At 47.6% G+C, this 24223-nt stretch overlaps 1 long non-coding RNA gene across 1 annotated transcript; it reads right to left on the minus strand.

Annotated features, from left to right (window-relative positions):
* Window positions 1–371: 371 nt before the first annotated feature.
* On the minus strand, window positions 372–22027 carry LOC120247883. Its single transcript, XR_005532438.1, has 4 exons — window positions 21902–22027; window positions 14284–14448; window positions 2077–2455; window positions 372–819 (listed from the first exon to the last, which is right to left on the minus strand). It is a non-coding gene; the product is annotated as an uncharacterized LOC120247883 (long non-coding RNA).
* Between the last annotated feature and the right edge of the window lie 2196 nt (window positions 22028–24223).

The raw sequence follows: 24223 nt of genomic DNA on the forward strand, positions 1-24223 counted from the left end.
ACTATTTCTCCCAGGCATGATGGTGTGGGAAAAATCATACAGTCCTTTGCTATACTCTTCACTGGCACTAGCCAATCTTACATTTTTCCTTTTTTGGTTAAATTCAAGATGCTAGGGTGCCTGGGTGGCTCAGTCGGTTGAGCGTCAGACTCTTGGTTTCGGCTCAGGTCGTGATCTTGAGATTTGTGGGATCGAGCCTTTCGTCGGACTCTGGAACCTGCTTGGGATTCTCTCTCTTCCTCTCTCTCTCTCTCTCTGCCCCTCCCCAGCTCTCTCACTCTTCTCTCAAAATAAATAAACTTAAAAAAAGATGTCAATAATAATAACTAATAACAATAGGTACTTTAATCAAGGCAAAATGCAGGGGGTCTGCTGGCCACTTTACACACACTATCTCGTTGAATCCTCACAACAACCCCGGCATGCGGGTGTGATTATTATTCTCATCTTACAGATACAGGACCTGAGTCTCAGAGAGGGAAAGCAACTAGCCTGATGTCACAGAGCTTATAAATGCCGAAGCTCACACCACAGCTCCAACCCCAGTCGGTGGACCTCGAAGACCTTGATCTGCAGCCCACTTGCCATAGGTGTCCGGGAGCCCATCACAGGCAGTAGACGGGGTGGGGGCGGGGAGGCAGGTGTAGTTACTGGGGCTCCTCGGAGAGGAGACTGCGACCCGGATGCTCAGGTCTTGGTGCCGGGCCCATCCCGGCTCTGCCTCCTGCCAGCTGTGTGTCCTTGCTCATGTTGTTACCTTCTCTGTGTGTTTAGTTCCTCTCCTGCGACATGGGGTGATGGTAAGTCCTCCCTTTGGGCCTGCGGCGAGAAGGAAGCACGATGATGTTCGTGAACGGGTTTTGAGGCCACGAAGCGCCGTGCTCAGTGTGTTACTACCCACTCCCCAGACTTCCAGGATGGGGGCCCAGGGGGAGGGGCCGGGGCTGCTCTGGGGGACATTGGACAGGGAAGCGCTGGACTGAGCCTCTTCTGTGTAGAGGGAGGCAGGTGAATGGCTTGCTCAGCCAACCTCACATGACAAGAGGAACCAGCTAACTAGGTCACCTTGCAGGAGGAAAGAGCTATTCCGGGAGCTGCCTGCCGCCTCCCGAAGCAGAAGCTGCAGAACTGGGCTATTTCAGGGGCGGCGCAGAGAGCTCGTCCAACAACCATCTTGGATCTGGTCCCTGCCTTTGTGCCTCAGGCCCTGAGAGGCCAGGCAGACCCTGAGGGGGTGCTGCACTGGTGCCCTCTACAGGGCTGCTCTGGGGTCGGCAGTGGCAACCTGGGGCCATCGCAGCAGGACCTTCCCCGCCCCTGGAAGCCACCATTCCAGGAGAGGACGGTGGGTGAGGACAGCAAGACGCCAGGCCTGGCTGCGACTCTCTTAAATCCAGTAGCCCTGTGAGCCCGGGCCATTTGCTTTACCATCCCGGGCTTGGGTCTCCCCACCTGTAAAGCATGGTGTTCCCAGTAATCCCATAACTCAATCCCAGCACTTCTCTGCCTGTCTGAATCATTTTTTGACCTGCATTGCAAGGGGCAACGGTGCTTATGCCCTAGGACCGTTTTGAGGATTAAATGAGATGATGACATTAAACACCAAGCAGAAGGTCCGGCCAAAGGAAGTACTTGACAAACAGTTCTAGTTCCTAAGTGGGCTTCTGGGGTATTCCATGCTGCAGTGGTAGCCGCAGGAAGGACAGTCGATTGCTCCACACGTTTGAAAAGAAGGCTGTGCGTTGTGGGATGAGGTGGGGGGCAGGTGGAGGGAGAGATTGTGCTGCCGAAGCTGGGCTTTAGGGGCGCTGGCTCTGGCTCTGTAAGCACCGTGAAAAGAAGACTCCTTTTGGAAGGAACTTGGGGATTTGGGGCCAACGAGTGCTGTGTGTGAGAATCACTCAGCTCTGTGCAGCAAGTCTGTGCTCTGAGCTTCAGGTGCCTTATCTGCAAAACTGGGGTGGAGGCATTTATCTCCTATGCTCTGGCAAGGAACAAATGAGGTCATTACCACAAAGCCTTGCACTTGGCACCCTGTGCGTGCTCGAGAAATGCCAGCTGGAATTGTTCTCTTACCTGATGCCCACAGCAACCCCGTGCAGAGAGTGTTACTATTCCCATTTTGTAGATGAGGAGACGGAGGCACAGAGAGGTTAGGTAGTTTCCTCGCCGTCCCACAGGAAACAATCTTGTCAAGACTTGAATCCAGGCTAACTCTGGGGTTTGTGCTTTTTGCCGCCTTCCCTGGCATGTGGCAAGTATGAGATGAAGTATATATAGACATGCAGTTACAGAGCTGGGACCGGTGCCCAGGATGGCACAGTGATGTAAGCAGTGGGCAGTAATGCACCTGTTGCCAATATAATTATGCATCTCATCGCGACCATCATCAGAATCGAACTGGAAATGATAAAGCTTGAGAGTGGCCAGTGAAGGTCGAGGGTATTCCATGATACTAGAAAAGACAAGAAATCTGTCAAAAATAAGGGGCAAAAAACTAGAGTCATAAGCAGCTTCCTTGCAACATTATCAGTAATTACAAAAGGAAAATAGAAAAAATGTATGTTTCAAACAATAAGGGAGTGATTTAATAAGTTATGGTTGATCTCTTTGGTGGAAAATGACACACCCATTTAAAAACAATGATAATCTGACTTAACATGGAAAATGTTTACTTGCCATTACGGTTAAAAGGAAAAGCCTGGTACAAAATTCTATTTCTGCTCTAATTACACCTCTACTAAAACCATCACCTGCATGTAGAGAAGAGTTGAAAGAGAACATGCAAACAGGTGATGTGTTAAATGCTGGAATCGAGGATTTCTTATTTTTGCAATTGATTTCATAAGTCGACCATAATTTAGTGAGCACTTTCTTAAGTGTCAGTCCCCATGTGAAGCATGGTTATTAGTGTGTATTAGAATGTATTAGGGCTATCTTAGCAGGAGGACTTACAGAGAAAAGAGGTTTTATTGTCTTTCAGAATATTCTGCGGGGAGGGAATTGAAAGCTGATGTGACAGCTTCAGGGTGCCAGGGGCCCCGATCTCTCTGGTGACTCCATTCCCAGGGAGTTGTTCTTTTCCATGTGGTCCGATGACATATCAGCCCGTTCACCGTCCATCCAGCAGGAGGGGGGATGGGGGGCGTGCCCCTTCCCAGGAAACCTATGACTGGCAGTGGCTCATACCATCCCCATTCTTTTTTCTCTTCTTCCTCTAATTATAATTTATTTGTTTATTTTGAAAGAGAAAGAGAGTGGGGGAGGGGCAGCGAGAGGGAGGGAGAGAGAATCCCAAGCAGGCTCCATGCTGTCAGTGCAAAGCCCTATGTGGGGCTCGAACCCACAAACTATGAGATTATGACCTGAGCCGAAACCTAGAGTCGGAAGCTTAACAAACTGAGCCACCCAGGCGCCCCTCATACCATACCCGCTCTTATGCATTAGTCAGAACTTTGTCTCTTGGCCACCCCAAGCTGCAAAGCAAACTGGGACATGTCATTACTTTGGGAGGCCACGAGCCTCCCTAAAAATCCAAGCTAATGTAGAAGAAGGGAGGATGGCAACTGGAGGACCTCTTTTGCAGCATGCCAAGCTAAGTAGTGGAGGCCACATCCTTGAAGAAACCACTGTCCACTGAAAGGGAAATGCATGGCCAGAGATGATTGACAGACAGTCAGAGATGTGCTGGGATTGAGTTATGGGATGACTGGGGACAGATGGCCAGCGCTGTCCGGTGGGGTGTTAGCAGCTCCGTCCCCTGTGAAGATTTTGTCTGACACTGAGCTCCCTCCCCAAGATCTGATAGCTCTGAGCAGCGGCGAGTGCACTCCAGACCCAAGCTGGCACCATCCAGTGTCTTCTAGGATGGTGAATGCAGTCCAGAGACTCAGGATCTGGGCACTGTAGCCCTGTCCCCAGAAGGACCCTGGACCTGTCCTTCGTATTGATTGTTTATTCAACCCCTCGGCCTTCGATCTGTGATGTGCCTCCGTAGCCTCCCAAGAAATCCATCAATCCCCCTACCTTCACTTTGTTTTTGTTTTTGACTTAGGGTATTTAGGTCCTGAGACCAAAATAAGCTGAAGTAATTCAGGGGTCAGGATAAGTTAACAAGCAGTTTTGCTGAGATTCAATTCCAAGTGGGTATTCTCCCCCGGGTGAGAAGCCAGGAGGGTTTTAAGGAGGGCAAAGGGGAAGGTTTTCCAGGCAGGGGCTCAGCAGTAATAAATCTGGAAGCCTTTTACTTCTGTTAGTGGTTTATCGATTTTGTAACAAAACGACCACCAGAGAAGAGAAAATACTTAACAGAGACACTAGAGGGATCGGGATGGCAGAGTTCTGGACAAGGAGGCTGGAGTCCTGCCATCCAAGGGAAACCTGGTTTCTGGGTGATCCTAAGCATGCACAGAGATCTTTCTGGATCTGTTTCTTCAATTCTAGGAGAAAAATCCTTATTTACTTCAGTGAGCTAAAAAAAAATCACAGCGGTATATATGAGAACTTGACACTACTGCTCTCTCTGGATCTGTTTCACCCTGTGGTGTAACTGTCAGCTTTTTCCTTCCCCTACCTTCCTCTGCAGCCACTCTATCTGCAGATGCAAGAGCCCAGGACAGGTGTCCGAGGCCATCCACTTCTCCCCACCAGCCTGGCCACCGGCTTGTCTGAGCCCTGCCGACAAGTGCTTCGCCTTCTGACTGGCCCCACCTGCTGCGACATTGTCTCCTTCCAATCTGTTCTCTACAAACCAGCCAACGTGATCTTTTAAAAAGTCAGATCAAGTGAAAGAGGCCAGTCTGAAAAGGCTGCATACTGTATGATTCCAACTACATGACATTCTGGAAGATAGAACTATGGAGACGGTAAAAAGATCAGTGGTTTCCAGGGTTTTCCTGGGGAGGGGAGGATGGATGGGTGGAGCACAGGTGATTTCTGGGAGGGCGGTGAAGTTGTTCTATATGATACTGTAAAGGTGGAAAGATGTCATTCATTACATACTTGTACAACACAGAGTATTGTAAACTGTGGAGTTTAATTAATGGATAATTATTGGCTCATTAATTGTATCAAATGTATCACACTAATGCGTGATGTTAATAATAGGGGAAATTGTGTGTGTGTGTGTGTGTGTGTGTGTGTGTGTGTTGAGGGTATGAGGATATATGGGAATTCTCGGTACTTTCCCTTTAATTTTTTAAAAATGACTCTAAACCTAGGGGTGCCTGGGTGGTGCAGTCGGTTATGTGTCCAACTATGATCTCTGCTCAGGTCATGAGCTCATGGTTTGTGGGTTCGAGCCCTGCATTGGACTTTGCAGCTGGCAGCGTGGAGCTTGCTTGGGATTCTCTCTCTCCTTCTCTCTTGTTCCCTCCCCTGCTTGTGCTGTCTCTGTCTCAAAATAAATACACGTAAAAAAATAATAAAGCCCATTAATTTAAAAAAGTCAGATGGCAGGGTGCCTGGGTGGCTCAGTTGGTTAAGCGCTGACTTCAGCTCCAGTCACAATCTCACAGTTCGTGGGTTTGAGCTCCGTACCAGGCTCTATGCTGACAGCTCAGAGCCTGGAGCCTAGAGCTTTGCTTTGGATTCGATGTCTCCCTTTCTTCCCCTCCCCCGCTCGTGCTCTGTTTGTCTCTGTCTCTCAAAAATAAATAAATGTTAAAAAAATTGTTCTTAAAAAGTCAGATTGTGCCATTTCCCTATTTAAAATTCTCCAACTGCTTCTATCATATTTTGAAAAACATAAAAAATGAAAAATAACAAAACTCCTTCCTCTGGCTGGTGAAGCTTCTGCAATGTGGCCCCTTCCTCACTGTCTCCCTTCACTGACTGATACTCCAGCTACACTGGGCTTCCCTCTGTTCCCCAAACACGCCCGATGCCCCTGGCTCTTCCCCAGCATTTGCTGTTCCCTTTGTCTACATGCTCTTCCCCCTGATGTTCAGGTGGCTGGTTTTCTCTTATCATTTGGGTCTTGGTTAATATGTCAACTCCTTAGAAAGTTGTTAGCAGGGGCGCCTGGGTGGCTCAGTTGGTGAAGCGTCCCACTTCGGCTCAGGTCATGATCTCACAATTTGTGGGTTCGAGCCCCGTGTCGGGCTCTGTACTGACAGCTCAGAGCCTGGAGCCTGCTTCTGATTGTGTCTCCCTCTCTCTCTGCCCCTCCCCTGCTCACACTCTGTCTCTTTCTCTCTCTCAAAAATGAATAAATATTTAAATAATATATATATATATGAAAAAGAAAGTTGTGGGCAACCAGTCACTGCTGGCCATATAACCCTATTTTAGTTCTTTGCATGAATTACTGGCTGGTATTTTTCCTGCACGTGCCTTTTTGTCTTTGTTTCGTGTCTGGATCCCCACTGGAATATAGTCTCCATGGGAACAAGGGTCTTTTCTCCCTTTTCCACTGCTGTATCCCCAGCTTCTAGAACAGTGCCTGGCATATCAAAGGTTCTTGACAGATACTTGTTGAATGAATGAATGAATGAGAGAACGAATGGATGAGTGTGTTGAAACCCACTCAGGCCTGGGCCTGAGCCGGCTCCCAGCTCCTGCAGAAGGACCCCTGGCATCTCACCATCTAATACACAAAGGTTTATACTGAACGTCCAGAACGAAATCTGGAGTGGTTAGCACGGCCATGCAGTCAGATAGTCTGGGTTCAAGTCCTGGCTCTGGTCCATAATAGCTGTGGTCTATAAACCACTCAGAAATGTTCCTAGAGCTATTACATACTTAACAAATGCTGGTCATTGCCATTATCATGCAGGCCATATAAAGACACACAAAACAGCATGCTTCTTTTTTTGTTTTTGTAAGTAAGCTTCACACCCAGTGCAGAGCCCAGCGCTGGCCTTGAACTCACCATGCCCTTGAGACGAAGACCTGAGCCAAGATCAAGAGTCAGATGCTTAACCAATTGAGCCACCCAGGAGCCCCCAAACAGCACACTTCTGACGCGAGTTCCAGGGATGTAGGAAATCGCTTCACTCCTTGGTTTCTGGATTGCTCACTGCAGGCCTTTGGGAGGGAGCAGGGGGAGGAGCGGGGATGTTTGGGGGACCTGGCATGCTCCCAGCGGCCCCGTGGGGGAGATGCTAGTTTACGGAGGTCTGAGATTCAGGGCGTGAAGGGGCTTGCCTGCGCAGCACAGCCACACGTGGCAGAGCCAAGAATGGCACTGAGTCTGACCGAGGTCATTGTGTCCATGCTCCTGCCCCTCCCCCTCCCTGCCAGCCCTGGAGTCCCCGGGGGGACCAGCCCGGAGCCTGCAGGCCTATGTGGCTGGCAGCAAGACAAGGGTGGGCTGCGGGTGTGGATGGACCTTCGGATTCCAACCAGGGTGGGCCCTGGGGCGAGGCTCCTCGCTGAAGACATGGGGCCACCATGCTTTCTGCCCACAGACAAGTGGCCTCCATAAGGACAACACTCTGCAAAGCATGGCTGGTGGCAAAGGCCCACTGACTCTCTGCAATGTGGTGTCGTGGTGAGGCTGGCCCGTCTTGTATGGCAGCCAGTTCCCAAATTCCATGACAGGCTGGAGCCTCTGCAAGGCTGTGCCCGTGGGAGGGGACCTCGAGGAGGGCACACAGGCCTGTGAGGAACGGCAGCAACCATCTCGTTGACACCAGAGGTAATTGGGGCCCAGCGCGGGGCCTGGTCACCCTGCAGGTTGGTGGTGGGAGGTTCCGGGGCGGGTCCCGGGAGAGGCCACACCACTGCAGGCCTCGGTGGCACCGCCTCCCCCCCCAGACCCTCCCATCGTAGCTTGTGCTCACCCTTGAGCTCCCCTGAGACCCAGATTCGAGGACTGGCTCTTGCCCTCACTAGGTGTGAGCAGGTGGCTCAGTGACCTCTCTGGGCCTCAGTTTTAAAGGAGGGAAAACAGCACACGGCTTTGCAGAGCTGGAAAGACCAAGTGCATGCGTATGTGTGAAGCACAGGCACGGTGGCTGGGATGCGGCAAGTGGACAGTAAATGTCTAGTTTCCCTCTTTCCTCAAATCCACTACCCACGTGAGCAGCAGAGACGGCCTCCTACGGCTCAGCCATGCTCAGGGCACCTCCCCATCAGCAGTCCCTCACTCTGCCAACGGCCTCTAGCATTAGGTCCAAATTCGGGACACCCAGGCTATTTTAAGTTACAGTTTTTAAATGTTTAGTTATCTTTGAGAGAGAGAGAGAATGAGTGGGGGGGTGGAGAGAGAGAGAGAGAGAGAGAGAGAGAGAGAGTCACAGAATCTGAAGCAGGCTCCAGGCTCTGAGCTGTCTGTCAGCACAGAGCCTGATGTGGGACTCGAACCCACAAACGGTGAGATCATGACCTGAGCTGAAGTCGGACGCTTAACCAACTGAGCCGCCCAGGCACCCCCACCCCAGGCTATTTTACCTGCCCCCTTTTCTGCCATCTCTTTCAGTTTTGTTTTGTTTTGTTGTTTTGTTTTTTTTGAGGGGCGCCTCCACGTATATATATATGGAGAGAGAGAGCACAAACACGGGAGGGACAGAGAGAGGTGGGGGAGAGAAAAAGAATCTCAAGCAGGTTCTGCATTGTCAGCACAGAGCCCGATGCGGAGCTCGAACCCACGAACCGTGAGATCATGACCTGAGTGGAAGTCGGATGCTTAACTGACTGGGCCCCCAGGCGCCCCTCTTTATACCTAACATGTTAAGCTGATAGTAAACGAGTCCATAGCCGTGTTTGGAGATGTCGCACACGTACCCCTGTCTTGTAGACCCAATGCCCTTTAACATATGAAGCATTCCGAGAAAGCCTTCAGGAAAGAAATCTGTGTAACCTTGTTCAATCCAGAATTTTCCAAATGAGTTTGGCTGCGAAACCCTATTAATATCCCACAGAAGACGCTTGTGTTTCCTGAACACCGTTTGCAATTTCCTGCCCGCACGCTCTGTGTAGGTTGGTCTTGCTTCCCCCGAAGGCTTCCTCCCTCCCCAGCTTCCTCCCCAGTACTAATCCCCGGAGGCCCAGATTGGTGACCTCTCCTCCGTCTGGCAGGGTGAGTCCCTCCTCTGGGCCCCCTCGGCCCGGGGTGCGTGCCCCTGCTCTAGCTCTCCCACCCCAGGTGCTGGCCCCCCTCCCCCACACCCCAGTGTCTGCCTCTCTGCCCCCTCTTCTGCTCCCCACCAGCCCATTTCTTTCCTCTTTTCTGTCCTCTATTCGTGGAGGCACATCAAAAACGCCTCCTCTAAGAACCTCTTTCATATGCTCCCATCAAGAAAAAAACCTCTCTTTTCCTCATGCTTTAGAGTTAAAGCTCAGTGAGGGTAGGACCCATGTTTTTAATTTCTCCATAGTGCTTTGGGTTTAGGAGGTGCTTGGCAGGGGTGCATGTCTACTCGTACATTTGGCCAATATTTACAGAACACCTGTTATGGGCCTTCTGCTGAGTGCTGGGGATATAATGGGAAACATGACAGACATGGAAGGTGGTGAGAGAAGTGGGGAAAAGCAAGGACTCTGGAGCAGACAGCTTGGGTTCAAACTCTGGCTTCACCATTTAGTAGCTGTGCATCCCTGGGCAGGTTACTAGACCTCTCTGGGTTTCAGTTTCCTCACTCTTATAACAGGAAAAGATAAAGATCTGTCTTAAGGGGTTACGCTGAGATTTAAATGAGATGATAAAGGCAATGTGCTTAGAGTGTGACCCGGCGCATAGGAAGGCCTGCACATACTTTGGCTATTATTATCCTAAGACATGGTTTGGCCTCACAGAGAGTGCTGTCTACAGGGAACACAGACACTGAAAGACTAATTATACAAATAACTACCTGTTTCTGAGATGTATCAAGAAGGAAGAGAAAAGTGCACTAGGGGCCAGAGAACAGATGGCCTGGATTTGTCCAGAGGGTCAAGGAAGGCTTCTCAGAGGATATGACATCTAAACCAAGACTGAGGATGAGCGGGAAATGCCAGGCCAAGTGGGAATTGAAGGGTGTTCCATGCAGAGGGAATAGCATGTGCAAAGCCTCAGGAGGGAGCTTGGCATTTTGGAAGGACTCAGAGATGGGCAGAGTGATGGAAGCACAGAGAGCAGGGGGCAGAGGTAGAGGTGAGTGTGGAGGGCAGGGCAGGGCACGTCAGGACTTGGGGCTTCATCCCAGGAGGTTGGGAAGCCTTTGGAGGTTTTGATCAGGGCAGTGATCGTACCTGCATCTTAACAAACCATTCCAGAGACGGGTGGAGAACCTCAATGGGAGGCTAGTCTCTGGTGCTTATTTTGGGGTGTAGGCTGTGGGGAAAGATGCATGTGTCCGAGAGCGGTTCGGAGATCAGACGCCGGACAAGAAGGTGTGCCCCATCGGACTGGGAGCAGGGGAAGGAGAGACGTGGCGAAAATGGGTGTAGATTCTCTGCCTGAGCACCCGGAGAAGGGAGGAAGAACCTGCTCAGACGTGGAGGGACGTGATGAGCCCAGTTTGAGCTTGAGGGCGCAGGGGGGTTAGTAATTTAAGGGGAGTAAAAATAATACACCAGGCCAAATCATGCTGTATGGACGATGTAAGGGTAGGTGAAGTAATCATAGGTTGAGCAGAGACTGGGTTGGGGAGTCTATTCCTTTGTTTCATGGAAAAGAAGTTGCAGATGGAGATGCTTTGAGCACAGAGATGTGCACGGGGAGCTTTGGTGGGGCTTCGGCCATAGCAGCTCCCCATAGACGGGGGCTCTTCCCAGCCCTGGAAATGGGTGAAGAATCTAGACAGGCACCACAATCTGCACATGCTCTGGTGTCGCTTAGGAGATTTCACTCACTCCATCACTCATTCATTCAACAAACATTTATCACTTATTTATCTATCTATGTTCTAGGGCTTAGGCGTATAAAAGGTCTAAAAATCCCTCAGCTTCTGCCAGAGGAGATAGACAACAAACACATCAGCATATAATTAAACTCGGGTCTGCTACAAAGGAAAAGAAAGGAGGGTCACAGCCTGGAAAGTGACAAGGAAGGCTCTGAGTTGAGTGGAGAGGCATGTGAGACTGCCTGAATGGGAGGCACCTGAGTTTCAATAGAACAATCGAGAAATCACAGATTGCTGATTTGGAAGTCTATGTGAGGGCACCTTCGTGGTTTCTGTTGTCTTTAAATATATATTATTAAATTTAACTGGCACGCATATTAAATAACTGATGTAAACATTAAATATTAAATAACTGATGTAAATGTTACAACTTAGTAGAGTGTGAAATAAAAGCCTTAAAAATGAACAATGAAATCAGTGAAGAAAATTGTAGCCAAAAAATGTCAGAGCATTCCCAAAGCAGTGCCACCTCTAAGAGGGATGGGTCAGTGTGACAAGCCGGTGTGCAGAGGCTCCTGAAGTCTTTCATGATCCACTTGATACGAAGGAGTGGATCACATGGATATGATAGGGAAAAAATACTTAAATTTTTTGTAAGCTTGATGCAAATTACTGAACTTACTGGGGTGCCTGGGTGGCTCAGTCGTTAAGCGTCCGACTTCGGCTCAGGTTATGATCTCACAGATTGTGGGTTTGAGCCCCGCATCGGGCTGTGTGCTGACAATGCAGAGCCTGGAGCCTGCTTCAGATTCTGTCTGTCTGTCTGTCTGTCTGTCTCTGCCCCTCCCCCGCTCGCACTCTGTCTCTGTCTTTCTCTCTTTCAAAAATAAAAGTTAAAAAAATAATAAAAGGTGTGATACGCCCCTTCAAAAGGAGGTGGGTGGCAAAGGGTAATGAGTTTCACCAATGAACAGAGGATTTAGATTAGTCATTTGCCGAAGAAGACTTTGGGTGTCCTAAAAGACACTTGACCTTCTGAGTTTAGAACAACCCAGAAAATTTACACATCGTGACAGGAAGCTAGTTGTGAAACGGGAAGAAGCTTTTTTGAATTATCAACACCACGTTTTGCCCATGCTGGAAAAGAAACCGTTCTTGAGGGAGAGCTGAACCGTCTCTTTCTTCTCGCTGCAGAAACACAGACGTACAAAATTGTTGTTGAGAATGTGAAGGCGCAAGCAAAGAAAATGCAGCCCCAAATGTAGGAAATAGTAAAGGAGTGTCAGACAGGCGTTTTAAGATACTCTTACATACCTTTCTGGATTCTGTGACTTGTGAGCTACTGGTCAGCTGCTGACATTTTATAATCTGTTGGAATTTATTTGCTCATTACAAATACATCTTCCTACACTTAAATTCATTAGCTATTGCTGTCATCTTGCTATAACGCCCCCAAACTCAGCGGCTTACAACCATAATGATTTATTTACATAGGTGTGCAGACCCGCTGGGGCCCTGCAGCTTTAGGCTAGAGCAGCTGGGGTCAGACGATCTGCGATGGGCTCAGGGGACGGCTCTGCTCCAAGGGTTACATCTCCCACCCAGGACCAGTGTGCTAGGAAATGTCCTCGTGACGACAGCAAGCAAAGTGGCCTTAGAAACAGCATGCTGTCATTCCCACCCCATTCCATTGGTTAAAGCAAGTCACGTGGCCAAGCCCCCAGTCAAGAACCGTGGAAGAAAGTCACAAGGCAGAAGTGTATGCACAGGGAGGGGTGAAGATTTGGCCCAATAAGGCAATCTCCTATTCAGATGTCATTTTACACTTGTCATTTCATAATCTTTATCTTAAAGAGCTCCTCTCCCCAAACTGTGCAAACCTCAGGCTTCCAAAAGCCCTGGACCTCTTCCTAGTGGCTGTGTTTGTTTGATGGTGCCCAGGGTAGCTGCAGTGACTGCTCTAACAATGAACATCCTGCAGTGTTAGTCCTGTTAGTCTCTTGAAATACTTGATACCACAAAGTCCTCTTGAATTCAAAGTCCATTTACATCATTTCAAGCCATTTCATTCATCAATGACGGAGAAGGAAGGGCTGTTAGATTCTTTAAATACGATTTCAGTTGTCATAAGTCCTTAAATGGTTGCAAAAAAAGTGGTGATAGTAATTTATAGAGGTAACTATATTTAAAATTTTCAATGGAGTCGTGCCTGGGTGGCTCAGTCAGTTAAGCAGGCAACTTTGGCTCAGGTCATGATCTCACAGTTTGTGGGTTCAAGCCCCGCGTTGGGCTCTGTGCCCACAGCTGGGAGCCCAGAGCCTGCTTCAGATTCTGTGTCTCCCTCTCTCTCTGCCCCTCCCCTCCCCTCTCCCTCTCTCTCCCTCTCCCCAAAATAAATAAACATTAAAAATATTTTTTAAAGTTTCAATCAAAAATTTTGTGTAGCTGCTGCAAATACAAAATCTGATCTAAAAATGTGTGTTCACAGAAGCAAGCTCAAATCTCAAAGTAAAAACTTTGAAAAAGTTTTATTTGAAAGTGTTTACAAATTTGACATTGAGTGTCATTGCTAACTGTTTAACTGTTTTTCAAGGGGATCCTAAGTGACAGAAAGAAATGATCATAACCTTTGGTTTTGTTCCTGTTTGTCCATGTATATTATGCTTGGTTTAGTTATTTGTCATAACATAACATGCTACCCAAAACAAAAGCCAGAATTTTGACTATAATCTACAAGTAACATAAATTCCCTCATCCCATCCTCTGTCTGACCCAGCACTACATTTTGGCTTTCATGGATCTGGATGATTCTGCCTTCGTGGGCCTCTTCCTACACATACACACACACACACACACACACACATACACACACACACGTACATTTATTATATAACTGCATTGATATAAAGATTATATTAATATTATACATTATGCTTTGAGCTTTGCTTCTGATTTAAAGGAAATTTAAACATTTTGATGGGTGGTACAACCATTGTGGACCCAAGGCGCTGAGTCCGCATGCCCAATGGATAAGCGGGCCCTATGCCCTCAAGTGGGGTACCGATCACTCTGGATCCTACGCTCATCATTCCTTGTTTTCCTTTTTTATATCGTAATTTATTGCACTCTATGTGTTCCTTTAAAGAATCACTTTTTAAATGCTCATTCATTTATTTTGAGAGCGAGAGAGCCGAGGAGGGACAGATAGAGAGGGAGCAGAGCCCAAGATGGGGCTCGATCTCATGAAATGTGGGACCATGACCTGACCATGACTTCAAAACCAAGAGTCAGATGCTTAACCAACTGAGGCACCCAGGCGCCTCCAGAACCCTTTTAATATTAGTCATTTTTAACTTTACGAAAGGATAGCATATTGCATACAATCCTTTGAGATTTACTTTTCTCGCTTAGCGTTAGATTGGTGAGATGAATTTATACTTGAACCTGCCCCCGAAGCTCATTCATTTTGACTGCTGCCTCTTGTATATCGTGTGTGAGCGTTTCACAGCTTACTCACCATTTTCCCATTGATGGGCACTTGAAACGGACATTTTCTGGCATTTCTTACAAGAACAAAGAACTGGAATATCTCAATGGCTCATAACACCAAATAGTGCTCACTCTGGGAGGCTAAGGGTCAGCTGCAGCTCTGCTGGGAAAGAATCTTCACCAACAGGGAGACCTGGCAAGGGTGAGGAAAAGAACAATTATGAATAAGTAATGCGATTGATCCCAGATGGTTTCCAGGCATACTACGTGGGCAGCTCTGCTGCTATACAGGGAAAGCTTCTGGGTCGTAAGCTCTATCAATGCTCAGCTTCAGAAGACAATGCCAGACTTTTCCACAGTGATTTCACCAGTTTACATGCCGTCAACAATGTGCAGAAGGTCCTAGGGATCCACACCCCTTCCAACACCCGGGATTATCAGACTTTTAACTATTGCAAATGGAAGGGATGTAAAATGGTGTTTCACTGAGGCTTTGATTTACATTTTCCTGATCCCTAACAATGTTTGACATCTCTTCACACTGACTGGCTACCCATGTTTCTTCCTCTCTGAAACATCTTGCTTATAGACTTTGTCCACTTTTCTTTGTTGTTGTTGTGCTGTTTTTCTTACTGATTTGTAGTTCTTTTTTTTTCTGCTTATTTATTTATTTTGAGAAAGTGAGAGCAAGCGAGTGGGGAGGGGCAGAGAGAAGAGGAAAAGAGACAGAGAACCCCAAGCGGGGTCCACACTGTCAGCAGGGAGCCCGATGCAGGGTTGGAACCCACAAACCACAAGATCATGACCTGATCCAGAATCACGAGTCGGTCGCTTAACCAACTGAGCCACCCAGGTGTTCTTGATTTGTAGTTCTTTATATATTCTTCATACTATTCCCTTGGTGTTTAGGTTGTCTCCTCCTATCTCATAACTTGCTTTTCACTTCCTTTAAGGTGACTTTCCTTTTAAGTTCTTAACTTTAATACAGTCAGGTTTATCAATCTTCTATTTTTCGGTAAATGCTTCTGGGGCCTTATTTAAGAAATCTTTCTCTACCCCAAACTCTAAAAGTATTTACCTCTATTTCTACTAAGGTCTTCTTTTGGAAGTGTAGCCTCTTAATCCACCTAGAGCTATCTCTATATATGCTGTGAAGTCATTTTTTCCGGGCTCCGTTTATCGTACCCTCTTTCTTTTATTCACCATGATGTGCCACCTGTGCTATGTCCCAAAGTCCCATATATGCATGGGTGTGGTTCTGGGCCTCTCTATTCCATCTTACCAGCCAGTCTGTCCCCATGCACTCCCATACTGCTTTCGCAGCATATAGCTGCAGAGGAAGGCCTGATTTCTGGAGGGGGGGGGCAAGTCCCTCCTCCCTGCTCTTCTTAGAAGTGTCCGGTAGCACAGCAGGCCACCTGACCTGGGGTGGGAGGGGAGTTGGACAATCTCCTAAAGCAGAAAGGATGAGGGATTTGGAATCTAATCCTCATTGCATCCTAACTCTGCTCCTTCTGAATGAGTGACTTCAGGCATGTCAATTTCCCTTTCCAGCCTTGGCTTTCGGTGCATAAACTGAGTACCCAACAAAGATGTTCGGAGGGTCAGATCAAACCATATGAACCCAGAACCTGCTCATTGACCCTGAGTGTTTGTGACATGGAGCCCAGAGACGCTAAATGACACACTCAGGGTCACATGGCTAGATTGACCCAGTGCTACCTTCTCTTCTGCCAGGATTCAAAGATAATTTCTAACTAAGTTAGTCTTCTCAGTTTCTTTCTTCTGCTCCCCTACCCCACCCCACCCCCTGCAAAAATTCCACTTCCAAAAGCTCATGGCACACCATAGTTCCCAATGACCCCATCTGCTTTGGCTCTTTCTTATCTAATGGGAACAGAGTGAACTGGGTAAGGGTGTTGGAAAGAAAGCCAGGCTAAAATCCAACTTTTTATGGCCCTGTTACCACAGGCCTTGGCTGAGTGGGAGCTCAGGGCTTCCGATAGCAACCAAGTCTGGGCATGGTTTCCAGGAGGGTCCCTGGGCTGGAAGCAAAGCACTCTCGGGAATCATGGAAATCACAGTGGCCTTGAGGGTTAATCACTAAAATCAGGCCTTGACGCAAGGCCCATGTCTGTGTCCTTCCCTCTGTCTCTCTGGATCTCACCGCGGCCCCACTCTGCCTCATGGCCTATGCTCATGGACGAATGAATGAACATAGAGAGGTGTGGAACCACCTGGAAGAGACAGTTGAACCTCATTCTGAAGACATAGCCAGAGAAACGGTGTGCAGCTTACCAGCCAACTTGGTAAAGCCTTACAGAGAGAGAGAGAGAGTTCGTAAGAGAGTATGAGTGTATTAAAAGTTGTGAGAATGCAAGTGTGTAACTGGCTCAGAAACTGATGGAGAGCTCAATGGAAGGGAATCGAATCCACAGACAGACCTAGACATGTAAGGAAATTAGGTACATGATAAAGGTGGTATTTCACACGTGTGACAGGGTATTATACATTCAAGGGCAATTGATGAGCCATCTGGGGAAAAAATCTAGCTTTGCCCCTAACTCATAGCATAGACTAAAATAAACTCCAGATAAATTTAAAATATATAAACAAAAAACAAAACCACAAAAATAATAGAAGAAACTATCAAAGAAAATTTGTTTTTGGAATCACAGAGCACAGACATTCTTTCTACAATGTGACACAAATCCCAGAAGTTATCAAGAAAAAGATGGACATATCTGACTTATTTTTAATGTTTTACTTTTATTTTTGAGAGATAGAGACAGCATGAGCAGGGAAGGGTCAGAGAGAGAGGGAGACACAGAATCTGAAGCAGGCTCTAGGCTCTGAGCTAGCTGTCAGCACAGAGCCCGACTCAGGGCTCGAACCCACGAACCATGAGATCATGACCTGAGCCAAAGTCGGATGCTTAACCGACTGAGCCATCCAGGTGCCCCTACATAAATATTTTTAACTTCTGTAGGGGGAGATAAATGCATACACAAAGCAAATGATACACTAAACTGAAGAAAATAGTTGATTAACTTTCCATGTGACAGATGAGGAGGAAGAAGCTGATATTCAAAGGACTCATACAAGCCAACATTTTTTTAAAAGCACAAAGGAAGAAAAGTAAGAAAGAAAAAGATGAATAAGAAAAATAGGCAAATGATATAGGAAAATACATTTTACAGAAAATGACATTCAAGTGGCCAAAAAGAAAACAAAAACCCAAAACCATGAAGAGATGCTTGAATCCACACACACAAAAAACCTTGATCCAAATGAAAACAACAATGTGATGATATTTTTTATATATCAGATTGGCAAAAATTAAAAGGTACCCTGTGTTGAGGGACAGTGACCAAGTCCTCTCCTGAAATGCAAATCGGTACATTATTTTGGAGAGAAATTCATCAATTTCTTCTTTTTTAAGCTCTCATTCATTCATTCATTTATTCTGAGAGAGAGAGGCAGGGGAGGGGCAGAGAGAGGGAGAGAGAGAATCCTAAGCAGGCTCCGCACTGTCAGCACAGAGTCCCATGTGGGGCTTGACCTCACAAACTGTGAGCTCATGGCCTGAGCTGAAATAAAGAGTGGGATGCTGGGGCGCCTGGGTGGTTTAGTCGGTTAAGCGTCCGACTTTCGCTTAGGTCATGATCTCGCAGTTCGTGGGTTCGAGCCCCGCGTCGGGCTCTATGCTGACTGCCAGCTCAGAGCCTGGAGCCTATTTCAGAGTCTGTGTCTCCCTCTCTCTCTGACCCTCCCCTGCTCACGCTGTCTCTCTCTCTCCTAGAAATAAAAAAATAAAAAACATTAAAAAAAAAAACTAAAAAAAAAAAAAAAAGAGTGGGATGCTTAACTGACTGAGCCACCCAGGTGCCCCAGGAATTCCTCAATGTCTACCAAGGCCTCATATTTATATTGTGACTTTGATGTAGTTAATTCTGGCTTTGAGAATTTCTTTTATAGAAACACTGGCAAGAGGGAACAAAGAACAGGAAGTTCCTCGCAGCATTGTTTGCGATAACAAAAGACTGGAAATGTATGTGTGTCAGCAGAGGATGGAGGAATTTATGGCACGTCCATATTATACAGCTGATAAAGAATGAGACAGATCTCTCTATACGTGCCAATGTGGAAAGATGCCCACAACTTAGTTTTCTATTCTGAAAAACAAAACAAAACAAAACAAAACAAAACAAAATAAGTTGAGGGGCTCCTGGCTGGCTCAGTTGGTGGAGTGTGTGACTCTTGACCTCAGGGTTGTGGGTTTGAGCCCCATGCTGAACATAGAGATTACTTACAAATAAAACTTTGGGGTGCCTGGGTAGCTCAGTTGTGTGGCTCAGTATGCACTCTCTCTCTCAAAATAAATAAATTAAAAAAATAAAATCTTTTAAAAAAATCTCAAGTTGAATAACATATGTATATAATATTATTATATAGAGATTATATTATAACATGTATTCAAATGATAAAAGTTTTTAGATTTTTATTTTTTATTTTTTTATGAAAAATTTTTAATGTTTATTTTTGAGAGAGCACAAGTGGGGGAGAAGCAGAGAGAAGAGGACAGAGGATCCAAAGCAGGCTCTGCACTGACAGGCTGACAACAGTGAGCTTGATGTGGGACTCGAACTCACGAACCGCAAGATCATGACCTGAGCCAAAGTTGGATGCTCAACCAACTGAGCCACCCAGGTGCCCCTTAATTTATATTTTTAAAGTGATCTCTCACTCTCTCCATACATATTTGTATGAAACAGACACATATGTGTATATATAATTTTACATATATTTTACATACATATAAATTTTACATATATATAAATGTACATATATAAATTTACATATATATCTATTATATGTGATTAATAGATCTGAAAATGCATACACCGAAGTGTTAACAATGATTGAGACTGAAGGCAAAAATTGAAATGCACATTTTCTATATCATTTACATGTTTTTCAGTGAGCACATAATATTTTTATAGCAAAGTAAAAAAACAATTTTATTAAAAATATTTAACTGACATTTTGGCCTAATATAGCAATGTTTGTGAGTTGGCTACTAAAAGTCTGCCTCGAGGCACATGGGTGGCTCAGTCGGTTGAGCGTCAGACTTCAGCTCAGGTCATGACCTCCTGGTTTGTGAGTTTGATCCCTGCGTCGGGCTCTGTGCTGACAGCTCAGACCTTGGAGCCTGCTTCAGATTCTGTGTCTCCCCCTCTCTCTGCCCCTCCCATAATTACACTCTGTTTCTCTCCGTCGCTCAATGATAAACATTAAAAAAAATCTTTTTAAAGCCTGCTTCTAGAACACTCTCCCAACCTACTAACAGATAGAGCTTTCTGTTGGATCATGTTGCCTTCTCCTGGCTTTAGAGGCTTCCCACCAAGGACCCTGCTTCCTTCTGAAGCTAGAATTTGCAAGGACTGCCTTTTATCCTGAGAGATCCAGAGAAGCCACTTGTGTTTGCCCAGGACTCACTGGGGCACAATAAATGCGACCCAAGTGCATACCCTTTGCATTAAGGCAAACAAACCCTTAGCAACCCAGTTACTTTGTTGGGTTGGCCTTTCACAGAGTTGGTACCAGCAGCCTCCCCTTCCCACCCCAGACAGGGAGCTGCCCCGAGGCAGGCAACACCTCCACTGTCGTCTGTATCCCTAGGAGCAGGCACAGAAAAGGTGACTTGACCTAATTTGTCAACAGAAACATAGACCAAGGGGACTTGCCCGTCAGGCGGGTGGCGGGTGGCGATGCCTAGCTATAAATGGGTCTGTGCAAGTGAGAAGAGACGTCAGCAGTGAGCCATCAATGGCGGGAGGGCAGGAGGGAGAAAGGGCAGATACAGCAAGTCAGAGTACCGACGGGAGAAAGGGAGGAGGCAGCCCGCACCCCTGAACATCTCGGGCAGCGCTAACGGGACATGGAGCTCGCCCATCGTAGGAGCAGAGAGCAGAGCGGCGGGCAGGGGTGGAGTGGGAGGTGGGACAGACCAGGCTGTATTCTGTCCTACAAAGCCAGCGGGCGAGGAGATGGCTGGCACTGCCTGCTCACAACTGCCGCAAGCCCCTCTGCGGTGGAGACGGCTTAGGAAAAGCAGGTAGCAGCGCGTGCCATGGCCCACAGGCAGTTGACAGGCTGGCATGAAGTACCCATTTGTGTTGGTATCCCCAGTGCCCGGGGCCTGGCGCAGAGCAGGGACTAAGAGGGTGCTGGAGGACGAAGGAAGCCAGGGAGGGCGGCAGAGATGGGGGCCGAGATAGGGCAGCGGAGATGTGGGACCAAGACAATGGCCGTGAACCAGCACTGCTATCAGGCAGTGCTCTGAGGGGGTCCTGGAAGGCAGCCTCCACTTCACTGCCCCTCCTTGGGCTTCTGTACTCTTACCTGCACCATGGGCGTAGGGAGGGAGCAGGAACGTTGGACTAGCACAGTGATTCTGATCTGGAGTCCCGGAGCCCTAGGGAACTCTCAGGATGGAAACGGGTACCATGAGCTATTTTAGCACTTCCAAATGTGTAGCAGGAATTGTGCATTTGCTCAGGATGCGGCTGTATGTGCTGGCAGGCCAGATAGCTTTCTTTGGGGCTGGAACTCCGTTCCTCCCAAGGAACGGGAAAGCATTTGGATCCAGCCCCCTCTGCAGGCGGACTGACTCAGGTTAGATCGTATCTCGTTGGGCCTTTGGCCAAGTCAGCCTCTTCTGAGCATTAGTCTCCTCTTCAGTGAAATGGGGGTGATGACAATGCCCCACTCAGAGGCTTACGGTGGCCGTGGGATGCGTTAGCACAGGTAAAGCACTTGGCACTGAACCTGGGTGAGCCCTGGGCAAATGGTAGTTACTATCATTATTAATTCAGGGTAGGAAGTCTGGACATCTCATGGTAATCAGAAACTCGGACTGGAGCTATCTATATTGATTAATAAATAGTAGGAAATGAATGAATTATTAATTATGTAGAGCAGCTTTTTGGAAGAGAACATCTTTCAAAACATGAGGACCCCCTGCCCCCTGGAGAGAGATCAGGAGTGTGCATGGGGGGACAAAGATTGAGCCTCTTTGTGTGAGTCCCCTTCCTGCTGGAGTCGAATCAGAGACTAAGCCTTCCGTCTTATGAGCCTTGGTACAAGTCATTGTTTTCTCTGCTTGGAATGCCGTTCTCTCCCCCTCTCTGCCTGGGTGAGTCCTTCTAGGACTTCTCCTAGGACACCTCCTCCAGGAAGCCTCTTGTGGCCTGTGGACTCACTCCTTTGAGGTCGCACACTACAGTGTGCAGTACTTTCTTAGACCAGTGATTCTCAACCTTGACCATGCACCAGAATCAAATTAGGGCTTTTAAAAAGTTTTTTTTTTTTTTTAACGTTTATTTATTTTTGAAGGAGAGACAGAGACATAGAATCTGAAGCAGCCTCCAGGCTCTGAGCTGCCAGCACAAGCCTGATGTGGGGCTCGAACTCACGATCTGTGAGATCATGACCTGAGCTGAAGTTGGACGGTTAACTGACTGAGCCACCCAGGAGCCCCAGTTAAGGGTTTCTTAAAGCAGAGATTGTCGGGCCCCACTGTGAATGTCTGGTTGGGTGGGTCTGGAGCGCGCCCCAAGAATCTGCGTTTCTCACATGCTCACAGCAGTTGCTGATGCTGCTGGTCCCAGGAATCAGGCTTTGGGAATCTCTGGTTTAGATCGAGCGCTCTGACACCAAGGATCTCACCCGTTTATTCCACAGCACCTCCAGTCCAAGCAGCGCCTCGGAGTCGGTTATTGCATGGAGAAAGCCAAATAACGAGCCGTAATACAGAAGCTTTCCCAAGGTTTTGTGTGCTGACAGTCATACAGCAGCGGTGACCCAGCTGGAAGTTCTCACCAGCCTGAGGGTTGAAGGTGAGGTGCCCACCAACCGGGCAGCGGAGGCAGAAAGCCCGTGTCCTGGGTCATAGCGCCCTCTGGTGCCCACAGCTCAGCTCTGCGCCTGGAGCTGTGAATGGTCCGCTGACAGAAGGAACGGGCTTTCGCCTCTCGAACTTGTCCGTGACACCCCCATGGGTAACCTGCTGAAACCCAGCTCTGAGTGTACTCCCTTTTGTCTTCCTCCGGGTTATACCTTACCCACGTCTGTGCACTGCCTTCTGGACAAAGCTAACATTCAAGTTCCTTTGCTGCCTGGCCCCCCTTCTCCTGCCTCTGGTCTCTCAGTACTCTATTGCTCTCCTCAGGAACCCTCTGTTTTATTCCACACAGACAGGCCATGGACTTTATGCCTTTCCGAACGCTAGTCCTCCTAATGGGAGTGCAACGTACCTTCTTCTCCTGAGAAACTTATTCTTTCTTTAATATCAAACGTGGCCTCTTCCACGAAGCTCTCCTGGATCCTCCCGGACAGAAGTGATTGTATAGCCCTGTGCATAGGCCACTATACAGACCCCATGGTGCACATAAGTACCAGTTTGTTGGGTCTGGCTTCTCCTTAAGACTATGAGCTTCTTCAGGTCCTGACTTAGCTTCGGTGTATCAATAAATGCTTATGCAATCTAAAAGGTTCTTCCCTCCCTCCCTCACTCTCTCTCTCTCTCTCTCTCACACACACACACACACACACACACACACACACACAGACACACACACATGGCTCCAATGCTCCAACCCCCCTTTCAAAGCTGAAAATCACTTTCTGATTCCTAAGGCTGCATAGATCCTTAGATGCAATTTGTTCATTAATGCAATCAGATATATTTGAAGCCTTCCCTCCAGCAGGCATTAATCCTACAGCAGGGGATACAGAGGAGAATAAAGACAAAATTCCTAGCTTTGGAGCTTACATTTTAGTGGAGGAGAAAGACAATAAACAAAATAAATGCTGCTAAGTAGCGATACGTGTTATAAAGTAGGGTGAGAGATAGAAACTGATGGAGGGGGTCTATTTTAGGCAGCGAGGTTAAGGAAAGTCTCACTGATGAGATGATATTTGAGCAAAGACCTGAGCAAAGTGGAGCTCTGAACCGAGCCTCCATCTGGGAGAAGGCATTCCTGATGGCTTGCGAAGGTCGTGTGGGAGGAGCGGTGTCTTAACATTGGGAAATCCAGGAACAGACTCTGAGATGGGGACTCGTGTGCAAGTGACTTACTAAGTGCTTCCTTAGTGATAAGCAAGGCAGGGAGTGGAGTCCGAGCAAGATGTGGCTTCGAGCAGGATGCCGCGGAGGGTGGGCTCAGCCTGATCCCACAGGGAGCTCCGGTGCATGAGTTACGTCTTGGATTTTTTCCCAACCTGTGATACTCCTGTCAGCCCTTGGTTTGGGGTCACCCCAAGGAGAACTGAATGCTCAGACACTTCATGTGGGAAAAGTGGACTCCAGGAGTCCCTGGGCAGCCCTGCCCCGTGAAAGAGCCATGGGTGTTGAAAGCAAAAGCTTACCAAAGCTGGAGAACACACACAGTGAGGAAAAAGTGAGTATCTGAACATTATCAAACATTATTAGTGGGGCACTAAAAATCATCTGTTAGAATCAATGAGGCTGAAGAACAGAAGTCAAGGGGACGGATTATGAAATGACATCCAGGAGTCGGCTAAGGCCAGATTAGGTAAACCAACATCTGATTTTGCTTCAAAGAGGCAAAGTGCCAAGCTAAAAATCTACATTTCCCAGTCTTCCTTGCACGTAGGGGTGGCCAATTCTAGACACTGAGATCTAAGAGGAAGTCTGCTAGAAGCTTCTGAAAACACACCGATTTCCTGATGGAAGCACTGCCTCTTCTACCTTGCTGCTCCCTTCTTACCTGGAATGTGGACCTGATGCTGGAGGTAAGCAGCCATCTTGTAACCATGAGGTCACAATGAGGCAAATGTGATCATAAAAGCTTCACGCTAAGGATGGTGGAACAGAAAGACAGAAGGGCACTGTATTGTGATGTTCAGCTGCATGGCCTGAAATGCCCACCTCTAAACTTTTT

This window comes from Hyaena hyaena, unplaced genomic scaffold (genome assembly GCF_003009895.1).
Source record: "Hyaena hyaena isolate Hyena2069 unplaced genomic scaffold, ASM300989v1 scaffold_551, whole genome shotgun sequence".
In the NCBI taxonomy this organism is placed as follows: Eukaryota; Metazoa; Chordata; class Mammalia; order Carnivora; family Hyaenidae; genus Hyaena; species Hyaena hyaena.